At 47.1% G+C, this 17712-nt stretch overlaps 1 pseudogene; it reads right to left on the bottom strand.

Annotated features, from left to right (window-relative positions):
- LOC144227001 (pre-B-cell leukemia transcription factor 2 pseudogene) overlaps positions 1 to 5453 on the bottom strand; it is a 6693-nt pseudogene extending 1240 nt beyond the window's left edge.
- Between the last annotated feature and the right edge of the window lie 12259 nt (positions 5454 to 17712).

Below are 17712 nucleotides of genomic sequence, written 5' to 3'. Positions count from 1 at the left end.
TGGAGACTCCCCCCACCCCAACTCAATGGGGCCGCTTCTCCCTCTACCCCACCCCTCGCCTGTCTCCCCCAGTCCCTGGAGGGAGAGCTGGAGTACTGGCTGGGCCCCTCACAGGAGACCCGAGCCCCTGGCAGTGGCAGAGAAAATGGAGCCAGAGAGAGGAGGCCCAAGGCGGGATGGGTATGAGAGAATGAGAGGAGGGAGAAGGGAGGAGCGAGGGAGGAAACTGGAAGAGAGAAGAGGGGCCCGCCTCTAGGTATCTTTAGGACAGGGACTGGTTCCCAGAAAGACCAAGCCTTGTTTAGAAGCTTGGAACTTTCAACCCCAGCCCCCAGCCTCCAGGGAGGGGAGAGGGGCTGGAGATTGCGATAATCGCCAAAGGCACAGTCATGCCTCCATGATGAAACCTCCATAACAACCCCTAAATGACAGGGTTCGGAGAGCTGCTGAGTAGGCGGACACACCCACATGTCAGGAGGGTGGCACAGCCCGACTGTGAGGACAGAGGCTCCTGTGCTGAGGATTCATTGGAGTTTTCCTAGCAAATTACTGAATCCGGGGTGGGTGGGAACCCCTGACTTTTAGCCAAGTTGGACAGAAGTGTAGGTAACCTGGGGACCTAATACTTGCAGCTGGCTTCTGAGGTGGAGGCACTCCTGTGGGACTAAGCTCTGAACCCTTGGAGTCTGGTGCTAACTCCAGATAGTGTTAGAATAGGATTGAATTGTGGGACACCCACTTGACGTTGGAGAGTTGGAGATGGGAGGTTGGAAAAGACACCATGTATCTGGTATCAGGAGAGGGGAAGGTAGCCTCTCACCAATTAAAAAATGGGCAAAGGATCCAAATGGATATTTTTCAAAGAGACATACAAAGGCCAATACATGTGAAAAGATGCTCGACATCGTTTATCAGGGAAATGCAAATCAAAACCACAATGAGATACCACTCCACGCCCACTAAAATTGCTATAGTCAAAAAAGACGGAAAAAAACAAGTGTTGGTAAGAATGTGGAGAAACTGGAGCCCTCATACACTGCTGGTGGTAATGTAAAATAGTGCAGCCATTTTGGAAGATGGTCTGGTGGGTCCTCAAGAAGTTCAACATAGAGTTACCATTTGACCCAGCAATTTCACTCCTAGGTATATACCAAGAGAATGGGAAACATATGTCCACACAGAAACCTAACACAAATACAAGCCATTCTTTCTGTTGGGGTGTGGGGGGCGGGCGGTGTGGTGGTCAGACATGGGTTAGGTGGAGTCCTGACTGGGTATGCTTACAAGTCTCTTTTTGATCACTCTTGGAGGGCAATCTTTTCTCCCCTTCTTGCACATTTTCAGAGAGTTGGGGGAAGCCTTATTGTAAGCCCCAAAGAGTACCATCAAACACTGATCCATAATTAATCTACCTCTACAGCAGCGCCTCTGGGTATGGGGCCTGAAAGGTGACTATAAGCCTATGAAATCATTAAGTACGACTCCAGGCATGTGCACTTCTCACTGTCTGGTCAAGCATCCCAAAGAGACAGGAGGGTGATGATCAGTCATTCTCTGCCATGAAGAGTGAGTCCATGGACCTCCACTCTGCAAAGTAGGTTTCTTAGCAAGTGCTCTAACACAGGAATGGCAGACCATAGGTGCTTGTCCAGCCATTTGGGCTTTCCTCTAAGAGGCAGCTGGGAGAGGATTAAATTCCATGCATGAGATACTTATTCAGAAACATTAGTCAGTCCTGACATTCCATGACCTCATAAAAATGCTAACACCCTTTTTCTCCTCCATATATAACCTTTAGAAAAATTAACCTGGCCCCAGCCATAATTTACATGGGCAAATAATGCTCCAGTTATACTTCAACATTGTCATCGAGAAACTTCTTTATCTTTGTCACTAAGTGACACACGTTTCTTATCTGCCACTGAAGGTTTCTTTTTATGGCTCTTTGAAGATAGATGGCTCTCCAAACAGGAGAGTCGGAGCGCTACACATCAAAACAGCCAACTTTCACGGAGGGTATGCTCCCGTCATAGCCTGATGCTCAGCAAATATTTGTGGAACTGCGTCCTCTTCCGTGGGAAATGCCTGAAGTCACACCTAGGAGTTAACAACTGGGACCACTTTCAAAGCTCAGGGATTGTAAGGCCTGGTAGTGGCCAGTCCTATGTCCCTCCTGCCTCTCACCCCTGCTATTTATGCCCGACTCTCCCAGCCCTGACCTCCTCCTCTCCAGGAGACCTGGGGAGAGCTGTGTGTCTAGTTTTTCAGAGGTGCTTCAGAATCACAGGGCCACATTTGCTAGACATTTCCATTGAGATTTTGACTGGCACTACTTTAAGTATATACAATCAATTTGAAAAGATTCAAATCATTACAACAATGAGTCTTCCCATGAACATGGCATGTATTTTTTATTTTCTTGTCTTCTTTTAAAACTCAATTTTTGTATAGTTTCTGCACATTTATGGTTAAACTAATTTTAGGGTATTTTATTGCAGTTGTTAATAGTGTGTGTACTTTTCCAGTTCCCCCACCCTTTCGCTTTCTGATTGTTGGTACAGAGGAAAGGAATTGATTTGTGAATTATTTGGTATCCATTCACTTTAATTAAACTATTATTAGTTCTAAGAATTTCTCATCTGGTAATTTCAGGAATAAAATTGCATTATCCATAAATGATCGTTCTGTCTCCTGCCTTTCCCTTCCTCTAGCTGAACCTCTTTTTTTTCAGTTGTTTCTTCTTGCGTTCAGCAGAGCGGATCCTTTCTTAAATAAACCTTTCGTTAGGGAAGACATTTAGGACTCCGCAGAATATTTAAAGAACAAAACCATGGAAGTGACATATCTCAACTTCTGGGATGCTGCCAATGCAGTACTTAGAGGAGATTTATTGCTCCCAGTGCTTATATTATGGAGAGAAAAAAAGAGAAACAATAAATCAAGTCCATACCTGATGAACTTTGTCCCCTTTAAGTTACAAACCAAGAGAAAGGAGAAAAAGGAAGTAATAAATTTAAACAAAATGAAGAGAGAGAATTGATAAGCTTAATCAATAGCACGTGGAAGGAAATGGCCCTTCTGCAGAGAGGGGCAAGGTGGGACAGGATGCAGGAAGGGGCCCGGGAAGCCAGCTCTTCCTTTCCATCAGATACCTGGGGGCACGTGGGCTTGGGGAAGGGGATTCAGTTGGCCCCATGGCCACCCACTGGCCGTGGACTCCTGACGGGAGTTCTCGTCCTAATCAGTATCCCGGAAGTACTTGGAATGGGATAGAAAATGCTCAGAATTAGGAAAGCTCCCAGCAGACCCTGCAACCAGGGCGAGGGAGGCACACAGCTTGAGGCAATGCACCCTGTCATGGGACTACACCCCTACTTCGTAAATTCATGTGGCCCCACACTGTTTAAGGGTCCTCCTTTCCCTTTGTCTTACCTGTTTTTAATTTTAAGGAGAAATTAAATTTCATCTTGATTGAGAAAAGAACACGTTATTGGTTTTGCCTGTCCTCAGGACAGAGCATTTGGGGATCGGATACCACAGGCTAGGTGAAGTGGGGGCACAGGTAACAAATGTGGACACAGAGCAGGGAGACTGGCTATGCTGGGCTCACAAATTCTTTTTGGGCTGGTTCTATAGGGGATTTAATATTATGGGTATTTGAAGGGAAAGTTCCTTAACAGTCAGTCTTAAAAAAATTTATAAGCCATTAGCCAAATTCTAAGGAGCGAATGCAAATTAATATACTCTGGGAAAAAGCATGAACTAATACAAAACATGTTTTACAAGCAAAATGAGGGGATCAGATTCTCAGCAGTCTGCTTGGATGTTTTTGTAACAAAATAGAAATTAATATCTTCCCAGGGGCTCATCATCTATTCCCTTCAACTCAATGTAATATGCAACAATTTTTTTTTTAATAGAGAAGAAAAAGCTCCCAGCTGCTTTTTTGAACAAGCCGAAACAGAAGGACATCTTAGAGTCGATCTGGATCTGCAGAGAGTCACTGGGTGGCCCCTTTGTTTTGCAGTGGAAGGAGAGCGGGCTCTCATTTTCCAGGTGGGGATCAGTGAAGAACAGGCTTAGCAGGTGCTGGCCTCCCTGGTGTGCAGTGTTCTGGCACCCGCAAAGCAAGAGCCTGCGGGGAGGAAAGAACTGAGACCCGAGCCCCTTCTCCCTGAGATTTGAAGCTAGGCAGGCCTGTGGGGTCATCTAGCGGACTTTGGCCTAGGTTGCTGTGCTGACAGGGCCGTGCTGCTCCATGCATGGTGTAGGCTGAGCCTGGCGGTCTCCGACTCAGCCACCCAGCTGACATGGAGGTTTGGGCAGAGTCCCAAGCTCATGAAGATGACCCAAGGAAACTGAGGCCTTGGAGCTCAGACGAGGGTCAGGATAAGCAGGGGGCTTCGCTGTAGTGGCCCATAGCAGCCTGCAGATTTGGGGACCCACCGGTAGCAGTGACGCTGGGCGGTAGCATCAGAGGTGAAGATGGCAGTGATTCTCTTTGGCTGCTGTCAGATATGTGTTGGGGAGGCCTCGAGATGGAAGTACCAAATTTCCTGCTAATAGGAGCTGTAGACATATAATTAGAAATTCAAAAGAGATGTGACTCTCTTTTTATCCTGAGCTGTTGAAGCAAGACATGCTATTCCTCTCCATGCATGTAGCGCCATATATTGATGTTTAGGATTCAGCAAAATCAAGTTGGTTTGTGCAGCTCTAAGAAAGGAAACATACCACAAACACATCTAAGCTTCAGGTTCAGCAGAACAACGTTTTCTCTAACGGCCAAATAGATCTTCCATTTGGCTTCACTTAAGGGCATGCTAGCTGCTGTAACAAATAAGCATGATATATGGGGCTCAAACGTAATGGAAAGTCCAAAGTGGGTGTTGTGCTTGGCAGGTTGGCTCTCCTCTAAGTGCTGATTCTTGGGGCCTGGAGCCTGCCATCTTATGGCCTTGCTATCTTCAACATGTCACTTCCAGGGTCACGGTGCTTGTCCTCATCAAGCTGACTGGTGGTGTTTGGGTGGGGGGTTGGGGGGGGGATGAAGAGCATGGAGGATCACACGTGGGAGATTTCCATGGGCCAGCCTGGAAGTGGCACATGCCACTCCTGCCCACATTCCTTTGATCTGAACTGTCACACACCCACCCCTAACCACAGAGGAGGCTGGGACATGAAGTCCAGATGAAGTGGAAATCATCTAGTGAAGAGATAACAGTTTGTGTCTCAGGCAGCACTCTGATTATTACAGCGTGCCCCTCGCAAGAGTTAGATTGGAGATGCCAAGTTCAAGGTGAAAATGTCAGAGTCTTTGAAACATGTGCAGGTTTGTCTGTTTTTGTTGATGAATGAATATGTGACTAGTACATTTCTCTTGTAGGGAAATGAGTTTATGATTGTGATCCTTGCACTTAACTCACCGGCAGTACCAAAGCTTGCTCCCTCATGCTCTGCCTTGACAGCCTTTCATCTTAGATGTCCTGAGAGTTGAGGTCAAAGAGTACGAGGATACATTCTTCAACACTCAGCTCTGAACCACAAACCTCTCCCGTGTCATCTGCCCAACGATGTGCACACTCAGGCAGCTTTAGGCCCTCGAGATGTACAGGGCATTGAAGGCCGTGCTGAGATGCCAGTGGTAGGTACAAGTGGGGTGGCTGTCACACACCCTGCGGGAGCTGAATGGGGCTGTTCAGGAGCTCATGTGTGATTACTCTGTGGCCTCCCAGAAAACCCCCGAAGGGTCCTTGGGAATAAATGGGGTTGTCCCCGTGGGAGCACAGGTTACTTCCATGCCTGTGATGAGGCCCAGTGGGGCTGGGAAACTTGGGCCACACAAAACCCAAAGCTCATTTGTCTTTCAGGCGGTACTGTGGTCCCTTCAAGGCATTGATCACCCAATAAAGATACCTCTGGGCCATTTCATCTTCTCCTGACAAATGTGGGTGTCCCCTCAGCCCTCGGGTCAACAAGGCTCTGGCTCTCAGCCCAACAGGAAGCCCTAGCTCTGTTTCTGCATTTACTGCGTGTTTCTCCCGGTGAGCACTCGGGGGTCGGGACTGATGAGCTTCTGCATGATGCCGTGGGCTGCACCCTTCCCCTGTGCCAGGCACCGTGCTGGGCACTCAGTGCACACCACACCCCAGCCCTTGCGACCTGCTGCGGGAAACATTCTGTGGCAGACTCTTCTGGTTCTAGAAACAAGAGGCTCACCCAGCTCCTCAGGCATTGGGTGTTCATTGAGGGATCCAGAAACCCCCAGGCGCCCTGTCTTCTGGGGTATGTTCTTTTTTATTTTTATTTTTATTTTTTTACAGATAATTTATTGTCAAGTTGGTTTCCATATAACATCCAGTGCTCATCCCCACAAGTGCCCTCCTCCATGCCCATCTCCCCCCTCCCCCCCACATCCATCAGTCCTCAGTTTGTTTCTCAGCATTCAAGAGTCTCTCATGGTTTGCCTCTCTCCCTTTCCCCCACCATTTCCCCCCTTCTTCTCCCCCATGGTCCTCCGTTAAGTTCCTCCCAATCCTCCTTGGGGTATGTTCTTAATAGATACTTTGTGCTATTTCACTGTCTGTGTTGAATGGTAAAAGGGGTTTCCCCTCACAGGAATGCAAACTGTTTGACTCAATATTTTTATGGTCTTAAAAATCCTCTAGGTCTCCATCATTAGGAACTTCCCCTGTACACCTCTCTTGACAGCCTGCAGCCTTCTGGACATTTGGGAAGGCGCCCCCAACATGCTCTGGTTCCATTTTGGGGGGTCCTTTCTGTGCGTCCTCCAAACTCCCCCTCTTCATTGTGCCGAGCAGTTTAATTTCCCTTCTCACTGGGCTCAGGGCCTCCCCGGGCAGCCCCAAACCCAATAATATTCTCTGCTAAACAGAGTATCTGTTGAGCACGCACCTTGGAAGGGAAATGAAGAACTACCAGAGGCATCTCTTTCTTTTTTGCTTTTCTTTGTCCCTTCCCCACAAGCCGCCATGAGGGGAGGAGAGCTATGTAAAAGTTTCTTTCCCTACTGATAAGAAGTGGGCTGCCTCCGGGGCACCTGGGTGGCTTAGTCGGTTGAGCGTCTGACTTTCGCTTAGGTCATGATCTCGTGGTTCGTGGGTTTGAGCCCCGTGTAGGGCTCTGTGCTGACTGCCAGCTCAGAGCCTGGAGCCTATTTCAGAGTCTGTGTCTCCCTCTCTCTCTGACCCTCCCCTGTTCACGCTGTCTCTCTCTCTCCTAGAAATAAATAAAAAAATATTAAAAAAAAAAAAAAGAAGTGGGCTGCCTCCTTCGTCACCTCCCATCCCAGGCAAACATGGTTGCAGCCTCCTGTTTTCTTTTATAATTAGATGGAGAGGTGCCCCCCAGCATTCTACCACGGGGCCCTGGGGTCCCTACCATGGGGTCCCTGCCCCCTGGAGATGAGTTGTGGATTCAAGGTATTCTGTCGTCTGATAAAAAGATGATCTAGGGGCACCTGGGTGGCTCTGTCGGTTGAGCGTATGACTTTGGCTCAAGGTTGTGGTCTCACTATCCGTGAGTACGAGCCCGGCATCAAGCTCTTTGCTGACGGTTCGGAGCCTGGAGCTGCTTCAGATTCTGTGTCTCCCTCTCTCTCTGCTCCTCCCCCGCTCACGCTCTGTCCCTCTCTGCCTCTCCAAAATGAATAAGCATTAAAAAAAAAAAAAGATGATCTGGGGCTTCCCTGCCAGGTTTCACCACTGCCTAAGGAGGCCCAGCTGCTGTGATTTGCTTCTTAGTTTCTTTCTTTTTTTTTTTTTAATGTTTATTCATTTTTGAGAGACAGAATATGAGCAAGGAAGGGGCAGCGAGAGAGGGAGGTACAGAATCAGAAGCAGGCTCCAGGCCCTGAGCTGTCAGCACAGAGCCTCACATGGGGCTTGAACTCGCCAACCGAGAGATCATGATTTGAGCCCCAGCCGAACACTCAACCTACTGAGTCACCCATACGCCCCTCTCAATTTAGGTGTCTGGAAGGGAATCTGACTGGCCTAATTCATTTCCACTCACCTTTCATGCCAGACATTCATAGGTCAGATGCCCACCCCAGCCAATCAGCTGTGGCCAGGGCAGTACAGAATACCACTACCTTAGGAAGGACAGAAGGGACGAAGGGGGTGGGTAGTCCCTGCTGCTCCTGGGATAGACCATGGGGTACCGTCCCCTATTTTGCCCAAAGTCATACAGCTGCATGTCAGAGGCAAGATACAAATCCAAGTCTGTTCATGCCAAAGCCACTTAACCATCACCCCTTTGTTCTACATTCACCTGTCAAAGGCAGAGGTGGGAGACGCAGGAAGGTGGGAAGGAATTCCTTGGCCAGGACTAAAATACACCCAGTGTGGTGGAAATGGAGCGCTCACTCCTACGGTAGATACATTTACAACCCTCCTATCAAGAACAGTTATCAAGCCCTTAAACCAAAAAACCCCTCACACGGCAGGATAATGCAAGAAAAGAAGCCAATAAATCATTACCCCAATTTTTGAAAAATGGCGTGAACTGCATATTAAAAAGTCAAGGGAATGGGGTGAGGTCATCTTCAAATGGCAGAGGGCTCCTCAAATGAGAGCCAGCTGTGCTCGGGCTCCACACCTGGCTGCACACACGGGCCAGTCCGCGTGACAGCAGACAAGCTGGGAACAGACTAGAAACCATCCCAGGAACCCACAGGAAATGCAAGTCCCTCGCCAGGTAGGAGCCGAAGTAGGAACGCGAGGACATTAGCAGCCGTTTCGACTCTCCACACGGTTCAACACTTCAGAGAAATCCTCCAGGGGTTTTAAAGCTTTCCACCCTTGTGTTTTATTTTAGGAATTTTAAAAACCGCCTTCTTCCACCCAGTCTCTTTCTCCTCCTCGGGCCTCATGATGACTTCCTGTTGCAGGCACCTGCAAAATAGCCCCAGCTTCCCCCCGATTAAGACCTCTATTTGTCCTGAGTCCCTCCCGCAAGCTCCGTACCCCGGGCATCCTCTCTGAAGGATGGTTCATGAAAGGATTAAATGATTCCAACGAAGACAACTCTACTCGGGTTTAGATCCTGATTCTAATTTTCACCCGCCTAGTGAGCTAGCATCTATGCCTTGGTTTTCTCCTTTATAGAATGGGAATAAATACAGTAATCACCCAGTAAGGATTGTTGTGGGGATTATATGAGATGATTTATGTTAATTATTGGAAGAGTGCCCAGCACACAGTAACTGCTCTGTGAATATTAACTATTTTTACTCTGAAGTAGAAGATAGGAGAGGAGTTAAATGGCATTTTTTGGGATAACAAACCTTAGCCATATTGGCCATTCCAGAGAAAGGCACAGAAAGGAATGCCATGGGGCTACCTGCTCTGGGGCTTAGGCTATCCACACCGGCATCCCTGTGTGGGTCTGGGTCCCCTCCAAACATCATGGCTGAGAGTCATTCTATGAACTGTTGTCTTTCTACCACTGCAATGATAGATTTTTCAGTGCCCTTCCGTCCATTTGTCATGGGTACTTGTTTATGGCCGCCCCATATCCATTTCCCTTGATCTCTTTGTGGGGAGAACACCCCTGTCCCACTGGTGCAGTCTTTGGGAAGCAGTAGAGCAGGAAGTTCCCAAACGGATTGCTGGAGAAACCAACGAGGTCTTCAGATGCCATCCCAGAACTCAGACTGCCCGTGACTCCTTGGGTCATAGGATCTGTGCTCCATCCATCAGACTCTCTGGGGCTCTGAGATACGAGGACAAGCAGAGGAGCCCAGGGCAGAAAAGAGTCAATGTTGGCTCATTGCAGGTGCACTGCCACCCTGCCCCCTGCTGTTTTCGAGCTTGTGTCTTTTGCTTTCCCGTCAGCCTTCTGAGTTATCTGATAGCCTTCCTATATGCTTCTTTCTGGCCAGACTCACAGACTCCCTTGTTTGCAATCAGAGACCTCCAACACTCATTTGCTGAATTTCACTCATTGAGAGCTGTTCGGTTTCACAGCTCTGACAGATTGAAGGTATGAAGGCCACTATTGGTTTCAAAATAGCTCCTGACCCATGAATTGGAATCCAGATTGAAGGTTGGTGGAATGATAAAAAGGTCACAGAATTTAGTTTGTTTTCTGATTCTTGTTAATCTGCTCAGAATACGTAGCAGTGATCTCTCGGGCCTGCTCTCTTTCTAAAACGTTCCATATGTCACATAATCTTGGTTAGGAATCATTGGACCTGGGATTGGCATAGTGTAGAAAACTGGCCCATGGAACAGGAATCAAATGTACAACCTTGCTTATCAACACCAGAATCTCCTTACCACCTAGCTTTTTTCTTTCTTAACACTCTGCAAACTCACTCCCCCACCTTGCCACTCAAGGTCTGCCCTCCTATATGCTCGTCTCATGGTCTCCAGCCTCTGGTCTGCACCACTACCAAATCCATCATGCTTGTGGCTGTTGGAATCGTCTGAGTGTCGAAGACTCATGATGCCTGGAGCTGGAGAAGATCTTGAAAAGCAGCCAGAAAAACCATTTTATGTGGAAGAGGGGGGCATGGAGGGTCTTTAATACTAAATGCCTTGTAGATTTGGGGTTAGAGTCCAGGACCCCAGACCTTATTCATCACTCCTATTATACCACATGGCCACTCGTGAACCAGGAGCTAAAGTTGTTGAAGAAGTTAGTCGGTGCTGGTGGTAACCAAATCATTGTTTCCAGACTTACATCCATGCTCTTGCTTTGAGGTGCTGAGTTGCCTTCCACTAGAGTAAGCAAAGTGTATTTCTCCGCTCGGTGAATGTTGGGCTTGGCAAAGGGACCTGCTCTGACAATTGGAATCTGAGCAGAAGTGACAGGTATTCCAGTTCCAAAGAGCATGTGTGATGCTACCCACCTCTCTTACCCTTTCTGCTGTTCACCACAGGAAGAATATACATCAGGTGACCGTGTCAGGAGACACGGAAGGAAACTAAATGGAACCCAGAGCCTGAAGTAGAGCTGTTTCAGACAACCTGCAGATCTATGAATGTGAAATAGATGATTGCTGCTCTAAGCCACTTGGGTTTCTGAGTTCATTTGTTACCCAGCACGACTCACCAGGAACCTTCCTGATAAACTGTTCTCAAGCTCAAAGGATGAGCAGAGTGTGAAGAGCATGCATGGCTCCAGACAACTGTAAGCTGTTGCCCAAATAGACTTCTTGAGTTACCCCTGTTCCCCAGTGCCTGATAACGAAGTCCACTCTCCTTGGCTCGGCAGTGAAGGTTCTTCCCACCTGCACTGCAACCAATACTTCAACCCCATGTCCCTCTTCTTCCCTTCCACTTGGTTCCTTTCCCTAACCTTCCATTCCACATGCACCCCATGCACATTCCTACCCCCAACTCCTCTACTCCACCTAGTTAAGTCCTAGACTTTATGAAGACACTCAACCCAGGACCATTATCCCTCCTCTCTCCCAACACAGATCATCAGCGACAGCAGAGAGCTCAGTGACGCGTCCGCACTCTCACCCACTCTCCCCCACCCTGGTGCCCCACCCTGGCCCCCTATCCTGTGTCTGCCCTCCCTCTGTGTTAGAAGTAGTGTCTGGCACAGCCCTACCTGCTCCTAACCCAGACTCTTTGACATGCGGTCCCGGCAGTCCCGTGTCACCCCCAAGCCACCTCCGGGCACTCTCCATGGTCCATCCTCATGCTAACAGGACCTAGGGGACTCTTGATACAGAGAAGAGGATACTGGAAGCCAAGGGAAAAAGACCTCACAGGGTGACTGAGACAAAGAGAAGAGGCCAAGCAGCCATCGGGCTTTGGCAAGACTGACTTGGATGGCAGAGCGTTTGTTAACTGAACCTGAGAACCTGCTGAAGAAAGCCTGATAAAGCCCCAGTAACCTTGACACCTGGGGCTGGCTTGAAGCTCATGAAGGNGGTGGCGGCGAGATAACCTGCCGGACAACAGCAAAAGAAAGTAGCCACCTGTGTTTTTTTGCCCAATGGTTCACTGAACATATTTTACCAACTGACACTTTTCCTAACTGGCAAGAGTGGTCTAGACGTGGATCACTCAAATCACGGAGGGAGTCCTTTCTGAGGCCAGTGCAGTTGCTGCTGCCCTGACTCAGAACCAAAACCACCACCGGAAAACCTGAACACGCAAGACCACGGTCTCCAATTTAGTTAAGAGAACCTGCAGCCCTCGGGGCCGAAGCCAGAGAATGTGCCGGAGGAGAGTTTTATTGCAGGGGCCTGAATTTAACCAGCTGGAGCTCTCTTTAAACAATCATCCTATTCATATATTTAAAATAAATTGTGCATCTTTTAGCGAGCCGTCAGCGTTTCATTATGAAGATGGAAGACGGAACAGAGTGTTCCTGGCCGGATCGTTCCCAGAGCCCTAGGCTCCTTTTCAGGACTTCTCAGCATGTGGTAAAGACATTTATTAAGGTAACTGTGCTTCAGGCCTGACAGATTGGAGGCCCACATACCTACACGGCAAGCATCTGCCAGCCAACAGAGTGGCGCAGAGTGAAACCTTTCCGAAGTGATGTCACATCTCCTGATGTTCTACCAGACTCCTGGAGGGAGCGACACAGTTAGAGACAGAAGGGAGGTGTCAGAACGCCCAATGGATTTACCAAAATCTCTTGCTAAGAGATACTAAGACGCTGCCCAGAGCTACGATAATTAAAATAGCGTGAAATGCGGGCTCCTGGGTGGCTCGGTTGGTTAAGTGTCCAACTCTTGATCTTGGCTCAGGTCACGGTCTCACGGTTCGTGGGATCAAACCCTGAGCCGGGCTCTGTGTTGACAGCACGGAGCCTGTTTGGGATTCTCTCTCTCTTTCTCCCTGAGCCCCTCCCCCACTCTCATGTGCTGCACTGTCTCTTGCACTATACTGTCTCTCAAAATAAATAAATAAACTTTAAAGTTAAATTAAAAAAATGAAATAGCATGAAATATTTAATAAAGAATTTCTCAAAAATAGATTTGGAGATACATGGGACATCAACATATATTAAAGGGGGAAAAAGGAGCTCATTCCTTGAAAGGATCAACAGATGATGAAACTTTCTGGCAAGTTTTGCAAAGAAAAAGTGCATATAATTAGGCATGAATATGGAGGAATAACCCTTGAGGCAGCCCCTGCTACTAAAACCTGATAGATCAGCACAAAAAGATAATATGGATCAATCTCTCTTCTGAATATTGATATAAAATCTTAAATAAAATATTAGCAAATCTGATTCCTCAGCATTTCAAGTCAGTTCTATTACAGGAGTGCAATAGTATTTAAAAATTTTTGAAATTTGGTCTTGTAATTTATTACATTAATAGGATAAAAGTAAAAAAAAACACCTTATACATAATTATTGCCAGTGCCTCTCAAACTTTAACACGTGTAAGAACTCCCTGAAGCCCCTGTAGAAATGCAGGTTCCAATTCAGTATGTGTGGGGTGGGGCTGAGTGAGTGCTTTTCTAACAAGCTCCTGGATGGCGCCCATGCTGGTGGTTTAAGGATGCACTTTTAGTACAAGAAACGTGGAATCTCAAGTTGCGGACTGCCTGAATCTCAATCTGCATTTTATTAAGATTACCTGGCGATTTTTATGCAGGTTAAAGTTTGAGAAGCAGGGGCACCTGGGTGGCTCAGTCGGTGAAGCCAGTGTGAAGCCAATACCGCGAGCCGCTGACCAAAGTAAATGCTGAAAAGACACCAGATATAATTCAACATCCATTTCTGACCAAAATGCTGGGAAGTCTAAAAACAGGACTGTGAGTCCTTAGCATGGTTGAAAGTATTTATCAGAGACCAACAGCCAACCCTGTATTTTAAGGATAAAACAGAAGCGACCTCATTACATCAAGAACAAAACGGAAATGCTCTCTATCATAGCAACTATTCAAAAGCTCTAGATGTTTCAGATGATTAAATTTGGTTAAAAAAAGGAAGTTGAGGATAAATTGAAAGATAAAAGACAAACCATGATATGTCCAGATAATATATGATTATCTACCTAAAAAATAAAATCAGCTTAACAGAATATTAAAACAATAAGAAACCGGGGCACCTGTTAATCTATGACAGATAGATTATGTACTTAAATATAAAAATAAATCTATCAAAAAAGGAAAGTATAGGTAAACTATTTCATAATCTTAAAGTCAGAGAGCTCTCTTTAAGCACTGATCAAAAGCCAATGCATCCATATATATGTTTACATATATATATATACCTTTATCAATATCTATCTGTCTATCAATATATATAAGAAAAGATTGATAAGCTTGACCTAAATAAAAATCTAAAAATGTCTGCCTGGCAAATAAAATCACCTGGGAAAGATAACTACCGCCTACATGACAGATAAGGAATAAATATGTTAAATAGATAAGCAAAACTACTGAAAATCAATTAATAGGCAAATACCCAAAAGGAAAATAGACAAAGAGTAAGAAAAGATCATTCACCAAGGCAGAAATACAAACGACCGATAAATGTAAGCAGTGGGGTATAGGAAACACAAGTGATAATTAGCTATCTGAGCAACTTTTGCTTATCTGGTTGACTTTTTAAAAATTAAGATTTAAAAGTTAAGATACTCATAATCAAGTGCCCATACATATTTCTTAGGATAACGTAGTTTTGAGTGTTGTTTTACAAAATGCTCTCATATGTGATCCCACTTGACCTTCCTGGCAACTGCGTGAAGCAAGAGGGTGAGATGTTATATTAATTTTACAAATGAAGAGTCCTGGGTTCAGTGAACTTTCTTTCTTGAGATCACAGAGATAATAAATGGTAAAATCAGGGGTTAACTTGTGTTTTTCTGAATTTTTATTACACCATGGTTTTCTCGGAGCCAATTTGGTTTGCTTTTTTCCCCTATGAATTTCCATCAGTTCAAAGGTTTCAGGATTATTAGTGCAAATATATTATGCCCTCATTTCAGGGAAGATAAATGTACTGCCATTGGGATCTCCAATTTTTTTTTTTTTTTAGAGAGAGAGAGAGAGTGCACAAGCCAGGGAGGGGCAGAGGGAGACAGAGACTCTTAAGCAGGCTCCACACTGAGGCTCGGGACACAAGGGATTGATTCCACAACCCTGGGATCATGACCTGAGCCACAATCAAGAGTCAGATGCTCAACTGACTGAGCCATCCAGGCACCCCTCCAATCTTGTTTCTTTAAAAAAAATTTTTTAATGTTTATTTTTGAGAGAGATACAGAGCACCAGCAAGGGAGGAGCAGAGAGAGAGGGGGAGACACAGAATCTGAAGCAGGCTCCAGGCTCTGAGCTGTCAGCACAGAGTCCGATGCAGGGATCGAACCCACAAAGCAGGAGATCATGACCTGAGCTGAAGTCAGACGCTTAACCAACTGAGCCCCCCAGGCGCCCTTTGTTTCTTAATAAAACATTAAATCCATTTAAGGGAAGGCAAAATTGATAGATGAATTATCTTTAAAAGAATGTGGAAATGACTGCATTCTATTCTTCTTTAGTATTGTAAGGAAGGTGTGAGATGTATCACCAAAGGTATTTTAACGTATTTTAAAAATCTGTAAAAATGGATCAGTTAACTAGTTATTTCACTCCCTCCACAAATACGTAGTAAGTGGTTACTATGTGACAGGACATTCCTTGATTCTGGGAATGCAGGGACCAGCATGATGGGCAAAGAGCTGAAATTCTAAATTTATTTTTAATGTTTGATAAAATAATATTTGTCCTAGTTCAAGTCTAAAATATAATGACTGTGCTGCTGATGTTTTAAATTACCCAAATAGCATAAAGGTAGATAATTTAATAAACACACATTGCAGTTTAGAGTAACTACTGTCTTTGCCTGCAAATTAAATTTAGAATTATAGGAATGTCAGGGTACCGTGTTAGAGCCCAAGTTTGTATTTTGTTCCTCTTATTCTTAAGAAGCTGCCAGGAAAACCTCCATGGACTCGGTGACAGCGGTCCCTCCTCACCTTAGGAGAACCGGAAGGATGCCTGCCCCACCGCCTGAGTTTGTAAGGAGAGGGGCAATACAAGAGCGCTCTGATCTCGGACGAGGGAACGTGACAATGGGCAAAGTGGCCGTGACCAGACCCTCTTGTTACAAAGGTTAAAAGAAAAAATCCGACCAACCCCTTGGAGAACCCTGAGAGAAACTGAGGGCTTAGTTGTAGCGCTTCTGGGAGATCCGCTTCAGAACAACTCAGGGCCCCCTGGGTCGGCTCCTCGCCCCGCCCCCCGGGGGTGTAGTCACATTTGTGCCCCAGCCGGCGGCCTGCCTGGGGGTGGGGCGTGGGGCGGGGCAGAGTCGGTACTCGGTTCTTGCCCTCTGTGCCGGGTCCAGCCAGCAGGGCCCCGCCGCCCCCCCCTTCCCCCGCCCGCTGCTGGGGACAAGATGCTCCCCAAGCTCCCTGAACAGCAGCGGTCAGCCCAGATCATACCCTGGCGCTTAAGGGTTTGGGGGATCACACAGAGGAGACACACAGAGAGGGGTGGGGACCCCGACATCTGTCCCCAGCATGGGGGCATGGCAGGGAGCTGGGAGGAAGCTGGTCACCTCGTGATTTAAAATATCGTATTTTTGGGGGCGCCTGTGTGGCTCAGTAGGTTAAGCCCCCGACTCCTGATTTCAGCTCAGGTCATGACCTCAGGACTTCCTGAGTTCGAGCCCCACATCTGGCTCTGTGCTGACAGTGCAGAACCTGCTTGGGATTCTCTTTCTCTCTCTCTCTCTGCCCCTCCCCTGCTCATGCTCTCTCTCTCAAAATTAATTAAGTCAATAAATAAAACTCAAAAAATAAAATAAATAAAAATGTTCACTTCACTTTTTGAAGTGAACACTATTTTTTGGCTCAAGTAAGGTGAAAAGCTGTGTGACATACCAAGAATTTGATAAACTTTTCCCACCCGTGTACAAGCACACACGAGCGTGGCGCGTCGCGTCAGGTGGGGGATGTCTCTCGGCCGCCCTGGGGCCCTTGGCACGCCCTGGGCAGTCCTGCGTGGGACTCTGCTGCATCGAGTGCTTTCCCCAAGCCACTGCTGAGTGTGGACTCTGCTCTGGAGACCAGGATCAAAGTGTGCAGCTCAGGCCTTTAGCTTCCATCCCCCCAACGCCCACCCACAAGGAGGAGGATTTACATCTTAGCGAAAACAACTTCAAACGGACCCTTTGATGCAGATGGTGTAGGGGTCCCTCCTTCTCCTCCTCTGCTGGCTTGGCCGGCCCTCTGGCCCTGGGCCAATCCCCGCCCCCAGCTTCTCTGGCCCTCTCTCTTCATCCTCTCTCTCGTTGTCTCCCTTGTCTCTGACCCACCAGCACAGCCAGCCCTGATGACTCAGTGTTTGTCCCCGTCCACGTTCTCGCCTCTCCCCGACCACATGTCAAGGTGTTTTTCTGCACAAAGACGGCTCCTCCCCCAAGAGGGTTTCTGCTGCCAGCTGGTAAGCCAAGACCAAGTTCACTTCCTCTCACCTCATGTTGAACCTCTGCGTCAGGAAGCGCAACCCGACAAGTCCGAGCTACTTGATATCAGTCATTTGTCTCATAGCCACTGATGAGATGCAAACTATTTTGCACAGCCCTCTGGAGATGCTCTTGGAATTTTGCATGTGTGCTTTTAAAAGGATTTATTTTTAAGTGACCTCTACACCCAGCGTGGGGCTCGAAGTCACAACCCCGAAATCACCAGTTGCGTGCTCTACCGACTGAGCCAGCCAG

Source organism: Crocuta crocuta, unplaced genomic scaffold (genome assembly GCF_008692635.1).
Source record: "Crocuta crocuta isolate KB4526 unplaced genomic scaffold, BGI_CrCroc_1.0 scaffold290, whole genome shotgun sequence".
In the NCBI taxonomy this organism is placed as follows: domain Eukaryota; kingdom Metazoa; phylum Chordata; class Mammalia; order Carnivora; family Hyaenidae; genus Crocuta; species Crocuta crocuta.
The sequence above is the reverse complement of the archived record's forward strand: the minus strand, read 5'-3'. Positions and strand labels throughout refer to the sequence as shown.